General features: G+C 51.4%; 1 protein-coding gene across 5 annotated transcripts in view; it reads right to left on the bottom strand.

Moving 5' to 3' along the window:
* ATG7 (autophagy related 7) overlaps nt 1-12764 on the bottom strand; it is a 236566-nt gene that overhangs the window by 8449 nt on the left and 215353 nt on the right. The window lies entirely within an intron of this gene.

The raw sequence follows: 12764 nt of genomic DNA, 5'->3' as shown, positions 1-12764 counted from the left end.
AGGGTCTGGTGGTCAGGGAGCCCTGACTGAGCACTTCCAGGGGACCACTGGGACCAGAGGAGGAAGGGGACAGGAGGCACTGAGAAAAAGGCTCCAAACAGGTTCGGCCAGAGAGACACATGCCCACAGGAGGGCCGGGCCAGGCAGGGTTGCTTGGGACAGAGGACCCAATCATGGCCGAGGCCCAGGGAGACAGCAGAGCTTGCCGGGCTCCCCTGGACAGTGGACTGTGGGCCTGTGCCTGGTCCCCAACATTCTAGGTCAGAGTCATGGACAAGGAAGGGAGGGGAGGAGGTGGCCTGGCAGGAGGAGCAGAGCGCAGGCTGCAGGCCAGCCTCCAGGCAATACCCCCTCCCTGACCCCGGGCATCCCCACAGGCGTCCACTTTGTCCTCCTGGGTGGAGACACGGGGCTGGGATCCCAAGGAGGAAGGCAGGGCTGCTTCCAGGGTCACTCTTCCACCCTAGGTGCCCACCGGAGAACAGGGCCTCCTGTCCACAGGCATCATTGGCCCCTGGGGGCTCTTTCGGGTCTCCACAGACTCTCTGATGCTGTCTACACAGGAAGAGTGCAATCCGTGCTCGTTTCCGGGCCACTGGGCTCCACACCTCTCTGAGCTCACCTCCCACGACCCTCCCTCCAGCTCACCAGATTCCAGCTGCCCCGGCTCTCGAGCTCTTCCCTTGCTCTGGGCAAGGGAGACCCCTCCCCTCGATTCTGCGCTGCAGGGCTGGCTCCTGCTCCAGGCGCCTCAGACAAAACAGCCCGTTTGGTTCCTGCCGACTCCTCCCCACCCCCCACCCCCCCGTCATTCGTCACCGTGTTTTAGTTTCTGCATCTGCCTGACTCCCCAGAGGACAGCGAGCTGCCCGAGGGTGGGCCCCCAGCCCTGGTGCAGAGCCTGGCCCGATAGGTGGCTTTTGAATGAACAGTGATTCAGAACCATCTGCCCTGGGTGCGATTCCACAGTGGAAAAAAGAAAGGGGAATTCTGGGTGTGAACATGATACCCAAGAATCAAGCAGTAAAGAAGGGGTCCCTCAGCCCACCTGCTTGCTGGGGATCCTGGCAGGTCAAGCCTTTGGCCTCCACGCCCACAGGACGATGGGGCAGGGCTGTGGGCATCTCCTGCCGGGTAGGCGGGCAGTAGAGCCAACTTTCCAGGCAGGCCTTGACTCCAGACCACTGATGCCCTGTTCTCCTCCCTGGGCCCCGCCCCGCATCGAGCCACACACCAGGCTCCGGGAGTGCAGAGTGGTGGGCAGTTCTTGCTTCTGGACTCCCAGGCCTGGGGGCGGGATTGGTGCTCGCTGGTGACTGTGCTGTGTGTGCAGCAGCCGTGGGGCTCTCCAATGGCGCCTCTCGGGCTAACCTGTCTGCCCCGGGGCTGTTCGTGTCACATCTGGGGAGGGTAGCAGGAGGGGCCCCTGGGTGAGGGCCCAGGTTCTGAGCCCACTCCCAGATTTCCACCTGGAGCTCCGGTCACACCACGGGAATAACCCTGCCCTTTCACCATAAGTCCAGAATCTAAAAGCACAGAGCACATGCCCCAGCTCCCTGGAGGCACCATGTGATCTGAAAGCTTCAAGATTCTTCTGCCCCTCAGACAAGGGTGACTGAAGGGAACTGCCTAGGCTGCCTGGTGTGAGCAGATGGCAGCTGTCAGGGACAGACAAGAGGGAAGAGAGAGGGTACAGCATCTGTGCGAGGAAGCCGGGGCAGACGGTGAGGGCTCCCAGGGGACGGCACCCACGCCCGGCAGGGAACTTCCAGGAGCCCTTGCTGTCTGTCGCTGGCTGTCACGGCCCCTTGCTCACACTCCATCCACCTGCCTTTCACCCTCCTTCAGTGGAGATGAAGCAATCTCCCCATGTGCCATCCTCAGGGGTCTGCACGCCCCTCTGATGCACCACCACTTTGGTGCCTCCCTTTTGAAAGACCCTCACCTGCCACTCCATCCTTGTGTCCCAAACACTCTCAACCTCCTCTAGCCTGGCCTCTGCTGGACGCCAGATCTGCGAGAGGAATTAAGGCCCAACCCCTTTTCTTGGGGAACCCCAGCCCCAAACTCAGCCTTCCAGAGACCAGGCAGTGGAAGGCTAGTGGAGGGGAGGGGGATGGAGACATAGCTAGAACTTGTGTGGCAGCATGGAGCTCTAGAGGCTTCTGGTGGAGAACTTCTCACCAGCCTTTCCCACTCCCCCTGGTGGCCCCCCACCGGTGCTAAATCAGGGGCCCTGCGTGCGCTGCCTCACGGTTCCAGGAACAAGGTTAAGGTTTCACTAGAAAGAAACTGTGGTGGCCAAGGGAGCTGATAGGATGCAAATAATGATTTACAGCAAGTACCCTGGGCAGCCGACGGGGAGGGAGGAAAGGCGAAAGGCAATGCTTTCTGGTGGCTGCAGCAGTGGCAGGAGTGGGGTGTGCCCCCCCCAACCCTGTGTGGCTGCAGCCCCCGTGCACACAGGTGGCCTGCACGCCACCTTCAGGGCTTCTGCCCCCATCCTCCCTGCTCCTCCCACCCACAGAGATGCTCTGTGACAAGTGACAAGGCTCCGAGTGACAAGAGGAGATGATCTGAAGAAGACAGCCTCATGCCTCAGAACCTAGATCCAGAGAAAAAGGCCAACACGCCAGGCCGGCGCTCAGGAATGCTGGGTGGCGCCTGGCTGGTCCTCACTTCACTGCTCCAGGCACCAAGAACTCAGCTGACATGGGATACAGGGATAGGATGCCCTGGAGGGGGTGCCAGGGGGCCATCATCTTAAAGGAGGCACAGGAGGGAAGCAGAGGAAAAGAGGCTGCTGCGAGCAGCGACCAGACTGGAGATGCAGACCTCAGGTGACACCACCTGGTGACAGTCCACCCAGGCTTGTTTCCACCTTCTGGGGCTCCTTGGGCCTCAAAGCTAAGGCAGAGGGACATGGACGGCAGGGGGAGAAGGTATAGCCCATGGGGGGCAGGGGGCTCAAGTTGCCCCCTGGGCCAGAAAAGAGAAACTGGTGGCCTCCCCACACCATGGAGGGGACTGGGCGAGAGAACGTGGCCACGCCCCGGAGGGAGTACTTAGGCAGGCGTTAAACATGTTTTCAAGCAAGTTTTAATGATGTGAGAAAATGATCAGAAATCTCTGAAAAGAGAAAAACTCTATGCTCAGTCTGACCCCATTGACATACATGCTTGGTGAAAAAAAAGGGCTAGGAGTAAAAAGCAAATCAGAACAATAGCCTCTGAGTGGTGGAATCATGGGTGTGAGTTTTGTTCTTTATTTTAGAATTTTTTTTATAATGCTCACTTATGACTTCCATGATCAGAAAAAAAGGTTGTGTAAACAGGGGGGGATCCTGACGCTCCCCCGGGAGTGTGGAGGTGAGGGTGTGGCTCTGTGCACAGGGACTCAGTGCCTGTTGGTTTCTTGTGTTTTTCCCTCCCAGGAAGTGCTGAGAAGCAAAATAAGAAAACTCCTGCTAAGGGTGGGGTGGGGTGGGGGGAATGCTGCCATTTAACCGTGGACCCCCAGTGAGATTTAAGTGGAAGACCCCAGCCGGGATTCCCAGCCCACAGTGCAGGCTGCCCATCACCTCCCCCTGTGATTAGTCTGGAAAATGGGGCTCAGGGCCCTGCTATATATTTAGCCCCCTCCCTCCAGGCATGTCCTTAAATGAGGACCAACATCTAAGAGCTCTAAGGAGGGTTTACGGCCGGCCGGCCAAAAGACGGAGGTGTGACTGAGCTCTGCTGTGGGGAGGGCCAAGGACGGGTAGCAGTGGGTTTGGGCTCTCAACCCCTCATCTCTAAGGAGGGAGGCTCTCAAACAGCAGCAGCAGCAGCGACCGACAACAGGGTGTGGATTCTCCACTCAGACTGGGGAGTAGTGGGGATTCACTTTGGAGACGACACGAGGCATGAAGGAAGGGGACGTGAGGGAGAAGGGTGGCCAGGCCCCAGGCCTGCTTGCTTTCTTCCTGGCTTCGCAACACATTTTTCAAATTAGGTGGTAAGAATACAGGGCAATTTCTGTGGCACCAACATACTTTCTTTCAAGATATGATTTATACGTTTGGCCCACATTTTAAATGAAATGGTTATTGAGATAAATGGCCGTGCTGGAGGCTGCAAAATGTTTTCCATTATGTAGTTCTTCTTTTCAGTTCCTTAGAAAACTTTCTGATAAGGGCCCCATATAAAGGCGGACACTTTGGCATTTTTGTTCTCTACCTCAAAGCGCTATGGGGGTCAACACTGGAGAGGGGGAGATGGAAGAGAGGAAAGTGTGAGAGCTCAGAGCTCCAGCGTGAAGTAAATGCAGCATCTAAACAGACTCAGAGCAGACTTGACTTGGTACCAAGAGAGAACTTTGAAACTTTAAATATGCAAATGCAGATGCCCTGGGCTATCTGCAGAGGGCCAAGATTCAACCCCCACAGGCTTTCTCCTGAGGGCCCGGCCTCTGGGCCTGACCACCAGAGACCTCGAGATGAGGCAGAAGCTGTCCCCTGGACTTTGTACCAAGCTACAGGAACCCGAGAGTGCAGTACTGACATAAGGGTGGAAAAAAATAGTGAGAAACAAACCCACACATTTATGGGTCGAATGACTTTCAACAGAGGTGCCGAGGTAACTTAAGGGGAAAGGAGAGTTCTTTCGACACATGGTGCTTGAACAATTAGATATCCACATGGAGAAAAATGAACCTTGACCTTTACCTCAAATCATACGTAGAAATTAATTTGAAATGAATCATGGACATATATATGTAAAAGCAGAAAGCATAAAACTACTTCTAGAAAAGAACATTAAAAAAAATAATGAGACTTAGAGGTAGGCAAAGAATTCTTAGAATACCAAAAGTATGGACCATAAAATAAAAAATTAATAAACTGGATTTCATCAAAATTCAATGCTTTTTGAAAGACATTAAGAAAATGAAAAGGCAAGCCAAAGATATTGAGAAAATACATGCATTGCATATACCTGACAAAGGACCTATGTCCAGAAAATATAAAGAACTCTTACAATTCAATAAGATAAATAACCGATTGGAAACATGGGCAAAAGATCTGAAAGAAATGTCACAAAAGAAGATATACGGACAGCAAACAAGTACATGAAAACATGTTCAACATCCACTATCATTAGAATACAGAAATAAAAACCATATACCCACTCAAATGGCCAAAATTAAAAAGACTGCCAGCTCTAAGTGTTGACCAAGATGCAGAACAACCAGAGCTCTCATACACTGCTGATGGGAAGAGATGGTACAGACACTTTGATAAACAGTTCAACAGCTTCTTAAAAATTAAATATACACTTATATGATAACCCAGCAATTCCAGTCCTAGGTAATCACTCAGAGAAATGGAAACAAATGTCCACATGAAGACTCGTTTAACAAGCACACACTGGAGCTTTATTTTCAATAGTCCCAAACTGGAAACAAATACTCATCAATAGATGAGTGAATAAACAATTATGATATAAAATGGGATACTATTCAGCAATACAAAAGGACAAGCTAATGACCCATGCAACAAAATGGATAAATCTCAAAAATTTACTGAACAAAAGAAGCCAGACAAAAGAGTCTTCAATATATGATTCCAAAAAACAATCCTAAAATTTGTATGGAACCACAGAAGGCCCCAAATAGCCAAAGCGATCTTCAGAAAGAAGAACAAAGCTGGAGTCCTCATACTTCCTGATTTCACACTACACTACAAACTACAGTAATCAAACCAGTATGGTACTGGCATAGAAACAGACACACAGACCAACGGAACAGAATAGAGAGCTATTATTTGACAAGGGAGCCAATAACACTCTATGGGAAAAGGAGAGTCTCTTCTATAAATGGTGTTACGAAAACTGGATAACCACATGGAGAAAAATGAGATTGGATCCCTATCTTATACCGCTCACAAAAATTAACTCAGAACAGATTAAAAACTTAAACATAAGATCGGATACTAAAAACCTGATATGGAAGAAGCTCCTTGACATTGGTCTTGGCAATGATTCTTTTTATATGACACCAAAAGCGCAAGCAACAAAAGCAAAAATCAAACGTCAAACTAAAACATTTCTGCCCAGCTAAAAAACCATAAAGTAAAAAGGCAATCTACAGAATGGAAGAAAATATTTGCAAATCATATATGAGATAAGGGGTTAATATCCAAAATATATAAAGAACTCATACAACTCAGTAACGACCACCACCACAACAAAACCAAACAATAAACCAAACAATCTGATTAAAAACTGGGCAGAGGAACTAAACAGACATTTGTCCAAAGACATCCAGATGGCCAACAGGTACATGAAAAGATGCTCAACATCACTGATCATCAGGGAAATGCAAATCAAAACCACAGTGAGAGATCACCTCACACCTGTTAGAATGGCTATCATCAAAAAGACAAGTAACAAATGTTGGTGAGGATGTGGAAAAAAAGAGAACCCTTGTGCACTGTTGATGGGAATGCAAATTGGTTTGGTCACTATGGAAAACAGTATAGTGGTTCCTCAAAAAATTTAAGAAGAGTACTTTATGATCCAGAAATTCCAATCCTGGGTATCTATCCAAAGGAAATGAAAACAGGGTATCAAAAAGATACACGCAGTCCTGTGTTTACTGCAGCATTATTCACAACAGCCAAGATATGAAAACAACGTGTCTATCAACAGATGAACATGTGAAGAAGATATGCTGTATATATACTATTCAGCCATGAGAAAGAAGGAAATACTGCCATCTTCAACAACAAGGATGAACCCTGAGGGCATTATGCTTAAGTGAGATAAGACACACAGAGAAAGACAAATACTGGATGATATCACATATGTGGAATCTAAAAAAGCCGAACTTGTTAAAACAGAGAATGGAATGATGGTTACCAGAGGCCGAGGGGCTGGAGAATTGGAGGGTACAAATTTGGAACTAGTAGATAAATAAGTCCTGAAGAGCTAGCTCACAGCACAGTGATTATACAAAATGATACTGTATCATAAACTTCAAAGCTGCTAAGAGAATAGGTCATAATGGGTCTCAACACAAAGAAATGATAATTATGGGACACGATGGGGGGCGGTTAGCTAACACTGACATTGCAAAAATAAATGTATCAAATCAACAGGCTGTATACCTCAAACTTACACAATGTTTTATGTCAATTACATCTCAATAAAAATAAATTTAAAAAATAAAACAAAAAATATGTTGCATTTACATGAAACCCTAGAAAATACAGATGGAATCTGTAATGGCAGAAAACAGACCCTTGATTGGGGCTGGCTGGTGCAGGATCTGAGTGTGAAGGGCCCCAAGGAAATCTTTACCTTTTGGGGTGATAGACATTGTCCATATTTTGATTGTGGTAGTAGTTACACAGGTGTGTAAGTTTCTCAAAAATCATAGAAAGGTACACCTTTACATATATTTTACTGTATGTAAATTACACGTCAATAAATGTGATTTTTAAAATTCAGCAAAAGAAAAGCTAAAAGGTGTGTGTGTGGGTTCACAGAATATAAATACATATTTATAATAATTGCCAAAACATATAATACGAGGAATACTGTGACTTTTCCAAAACGGGCAAGAAGGCAGAGGGTGGGCAGTCCCCAAGGGGGGCCCCCTCCCACCCTTTCAGCACCCAGACTGTTTCCCAACCGTTTTACTCTGAGTGTAATTTTCCAACCACTGAGCAGAACAGAATCATTACGGTCTAGCATCCTTGCTTCCTCAGCTAGATGGCAGGCCTTCTCTTACCCTGGGTAGGATTTCCCCTTTAGTCACCAATCAACACCCCATGGTTTAGCCGAGGGGTAACAAGCTCTGCCTCTGAAGCCAGACTTCTTGGACTGCATCCCTGCTCTGCCACTTACTAGTTGGGTGACCTTGGGCTATTTACCCGATCTCTCTGTTCCTCTGTTTTCTCATCTGAAAAACGAAGACAAAAACAGCATCTCCCTCATAATGCTGTTGTGACAAAGGATTTAAAGTGCTCAGAATAGTACCCGACACTGGGTACACAGGAGTTGCTGTTATTTGCTTGAAATGATTGAGAACACAACTTAACAACCTGGAAAAAAAAAAAAAATCCCTGTTGCCATCACGAACATTTTTTGGTAAACTCTTACAAGTTGTGGGTAACTGATCTCACAGAAGAGCCTAATTAAAGCTTTTCATGCTGAAAATACCACAAACCTGTTTCCTCCTGTCTGTGATGTCATTCCTTCACCTGCTCAGTCACAAGAATTATCCAGGGCCAATTCTGTGTCATATTCAAATATGACCCTCTTTAATCTCTACCACACCATGGTATCTTTACAGATAAAAAGCTGATGGCTCAGAGGGCAGATGACTCAGCCAGGGTCACACATCTAGACAACAGCAGAGCCCAGATTCACACTCAGGTCTCTCTGCTTCCATGCCCCATGCTCTCTCGCCACTGTGGCTTCTGGCAATATAAGTCACTGTGAGGCTCCTAGGGAGTATCTTGCCGGGAGAACTATCCTCTGAAGGGTAACTGTACGACAGAGTCTGTGCTCGCCTCAGAAAGGCCTTCTTGGGACTTCCCTGGTGGCACGGTGGTTAAGAATCCGCCTGCCAATGCAGGGCACATGGGTTCGAGCCCTGGTCCGGGAAGATCCCACATGCCGCGGAGCAGCTAAGCCCGTGTGCAACAACTACTGAGCCTGTGTTCTAGAGCCCACAAGCCACAACTACTGAGCCCACATGCTGCAACTACTGAAGCCTGTGCCTAGAGCCCGTGCTCTGCAACAAGAGAAGCCGCCGCAGTGAGAAGCCCACACACCGCAACAGAGTAGCCCCTGCTCGCCGCAACTAGAGAAAGCCCGCGTGCAGCAACAAAGACCCAACACAGCCAAAAATTAAAAAAAAAAAAAAAAAGAAAGAAAGAAAAGAAAAGAAAGGCCTTCCTGAAGTAGCTAACAGGTCATGCAGAGAGGGCAGGATCACTGGGCCTGTCCTCTGGGCTCTCACTCATCCCAACAGAGCCCCCACGCTCTGTATGTCACCGGGGCTAGATATGCCACAGACCTTCTGTCAGGTTCCCGTGATACCCCGCATGGTCAGTCAACCCTGGGCTCCAGGTTCCTCCTAGTGGGGTGGATAATAGAGGCCATCTGAGGTCACACACACCCTTCCCAGGCCGCTGCTCTGTTACGGCTACAGCTCAGCTCGGCGGCGCTGGATAGGAAGGGAGCGAGGTGCTCCCAAGTACAGATCTGGGCTCTCCCACTGAACAGCTCCGTGATCTCAGGCGAGGTTACTTCATCTGTCTGAGACTTAGTTTCCACCACCACCCTCACAAAGGTTGTCACGGGTAAATAAAATACAAACGGAAAGCACTCACCCAGAACCTGGCATCAGGCAGGCCCTTAAGAAATGTTAAATGAATCTGAGTCCAACTGCGCTGAGGCCACAGCAACACAAACCCTCTTGGCTACTGGCTGAGGACTTCATAATGGACACTTGTTTTATGTAACATCTCCCTCATTGCTACATTCAGACCCTTGAGGGAGAATGGTGCCTGAGACTGAGAGATCAGGAAGAAAAACGATACTCTTTATGGAGTATCCAGCCAGCCAGCCACTTATCCATTCAACAAACAGGGAACACCCACTGCATCCCAGGCCCGATGCTAGGCTCTGGATGTGCAGCAGTGACCGGGACAGATATGGCCTCCACTCTCAGGAGGCCTCTGATTGTGTGAAGCTCACGTTCTAGTGGGGGCGACAAGAGACTAACACACAACCAGAACTAAGAAAATAGCTCCAAGACATCTAAGTACCACGAAGGAGAGTAAACACGGAGTGTGAGATGGAGTAACAGAGGAGCATTTGCTTTAGACAGGGATTTTCTGTAAGCCCTCTTGGAGGCAACATTTAAGCTGAGATCTGAAAATGGGAAGGAGCCAGCCCATCAAAGAGCAGAGGGAGGGTGGCTCTTGGTGGAGGGACCGGCAGGCACAGAGATCTGAAGGCAGGAACGGGCGCGTGTGCTCCAGGGACTGACGGCAGAGGATGTGGCTGTGGTGGGAAAGCTCAGGGCAGAGGGTCTGCGACGAGAGGGTCCACGATGAGGAGTCTGGGTTTATTCTAAGCCACTGAACTTAAGCAGGAAGCAACACGATCACCGACGGTGCCAGGAGAAACAGAGAGCAGTGTGCATATCTGAAGTCTATCCTGGAGGGAGAACCAGCAGGCTGAGCATAAATAGCTAGGATCGGAGTCCTTAAATGTCAGAGCTGGAAATCATCTTACACACGTCAAGTCCCCCCCCCCCACTGTTACAGAAGGGGACACCGAGGCCCAGAGAGGGGACACGGCCTAGGCAAGGTCATAGGCGGAGCTGGGCGTGGAACCCTAGACACCAGGGTGGTCCTCGGCTGCCCTGTCCCGGGTCAGAGCCACAGGCTTGGTCCACGCCCACGGAAGGAGAGGTGAGAGGGTCCACTCTCCCCGGAGGCCCCCCACCGGGTGCGCTCACACAAACGTTTACTCTGAAAACAAGGGCAGTGACCTCCGCGGAACACAAACATCCTCCCTAGGTGCGCGTGAAACTCTGCACCTCTTGCGAAGTGGAGGTTTTGGCTTTCTTCCTCTGCAGTCCCGGTAAAGGTCCTGGGAAGGCACAGACCGATCCTGAAGTCCAGGCTCCGTGGCCAGGACAAAACTCCAAGCGTCAGTGGTGATGGTTACTGTTGCTGGAGCAGGGTGTGGGCAAGGTGGGGCCCGCCCCCGGCCCTGCTCTCTCCAGGCCACCGGCTGCACATGTCCCAGAGGGTTTATGGGAGCTGGCTGTGCTCACTAATGGCAATCCATAAAGACATTCCTCTTGCTACCTAACTTGTCTCTAATGAGCTACTGCCCAACTCACCAGAAGGCCCTCAGTTCCCCTCCAGCCTGCTCACCTGGGTCCTGGGGACAGTCCTTCCAAACTCCCACTACCCAGGCACCGGCCCTGAGAGGCCCAGAGAAGCCAGGGCCTGGCTGACCTGCTCAGTGGAGGGGGTCTCATCCCCAGCTGGCCAGTGCGGGCAGCAGGCTTGGGCGGGGGTGGGGGTGGGGGTTTGGGGGCTCTGCCCCTCCCATATGGAACCGCTTTTTCTCTGCTGAGAGTGACAAGCTTTGGGCTCATTTTTTGGTGGGATCAGCAGAAATTCTTTACAAGGGACAGATGTGTTTCACCCTGAGAGCAAGGGTACGAGGCTAGCAGGAGCCCTGGTCCCGGGGGTTCCAAGGTGCTCTGAAGGCCCTGGGAAGGCAGGCTCGAGAACAGCCGCACGGCTCTCCCAGAGACAGAACCAACCGTGCCTCATCCCGGGCTCCCCCATGTCTGTGCCAAGGACCCTGTGAATCCGAAAACTGAGGGGGTCGAGCCCTCCTCACAGGAAGCCTGCATGCCTCAAATGCCAAATCCACCTGCAGAGCTGGGTCCTCCCACTGGGCGTACAGCTGTCCCCTCAGTCCGCGGGCCTGAGAGCCCCTATCAGGGCGGCTGTTCCATCACCACCTCCCACAGCCTGTCCAGCTCCGTGAGGGGCCGATGCAGGACAGTCTTAGGGTGACAGAACTTGGGACTCCACCTTAGGGACCTGGGAGCTGTGCTAGGTGCCTCTGGGGATAGAAGGATGACTAAGATGGTAAGGCCCCTCCCCTCAGCAGTCTTCAGTCTGGCCAGGAGGGTAAGGCACAGCAGGCAGGGTGTCTGAGAGACGGCCCAGGGGAGCGGCCTGAGCTGAGGGGGCAAACGTCCGGGCACTCCGCTAAGGCTCTGCACAGGATGGTCTGGATCTAAGCCCTGAAGGATGGAACATTCCAGAAGGAATGCCAGCATGGCTCCAGGGAGGCCCCCATGTAAGGAATCCCAGGAAGAAATCAATCGGCCCTTCTACAGAAGGCTTCCTGGAAGAGGTGATTCACAAGCAAACGGGGGTGTGAACTGGACACGCAGCCAGGGTGATACCAGGCAGCCAAGGCACTGGGGCGAGGAGTACAGGCGAGCACTGGAGGCCAGGAATGAGGCTCCTGCAGGGAGGGCAGGGAAGGCTTCCGGGATGGGGGCTCGAGGCCGGGAGAAGCCTCCGGGCTGCTGGTTGGCTAAGGCCCGCTGGCTGGGCCACCCTTCTGCAGGTGGGAGGCTCTTAGGTGGTCCCGAGGTGGCCAGGTACGTGATGGCAGGCAGTGACTGGGGCTCTGTCTCCAGGTGGCCAGCAGGCCCAGAAGATGGAGCCGGGAGAGAGCAGCTGCCCACTACGGGTTAAAACACTACTGCTTCAGAGAGGCAGGCGATGAGCCACTGGACACCCCGGGTCATCTGGGGCTCCACCACACGGCCTGCTAACAAACAGTGCGGCAACTTCAGTGTCCAGTACCTGCCGGGTGGCACGTACCACCAGCATGAAGGACAGCCGTTCAGGAAGGGTGCTGCCACCTTCCAAACTGCTGGGCTCTGGGGAGATGCCTTCTCCTCGGTGAGAATGTCTAACCCTGGGGGCAACACAGGGCCTGGCTGTGAGCAGAAGACGTGGGGACAGGCGGTGAGGGCCTCTGTTCCAAGACAAACAGCATGCCGAGGCGACATGGACCATGCCTTTCTTTACCTTGGCAACATCCTGCCCAAACCTAAATATAGACGCCTGTGCAGAAGGCGCATCTGCCTGCTGCCAGAGCATCGGCACGGCCCGACTCAGAGCAGAAAGGCTCAGTGTTAAGACTCTAGAAGCTTTTCACTGT

The sequence above is a fragment of the Delphinapterus leucas genome, chromosome 10 (genome assembly GCF_059928025.1).
Source record: "Delphinapterus leucas isolate spDelLeu-1000000601 "Yukka" chromosome 10, BTC_Dleu_Yukka2, whole genome shotgun sequence".
NCBI classification, from domain to species: domain Eukaryota; kingdom Metazoa; phylum Chordata; class Mammalia; order Artiodactyla; family Monodontidae; genus Delphinapterus; species Delphinapterus leucas.
The sequence above is the reverse complement of the archived record's forward strand: the minus strand, read 5'-3'. Positions and strand labels throughout refer to the sequence as shown.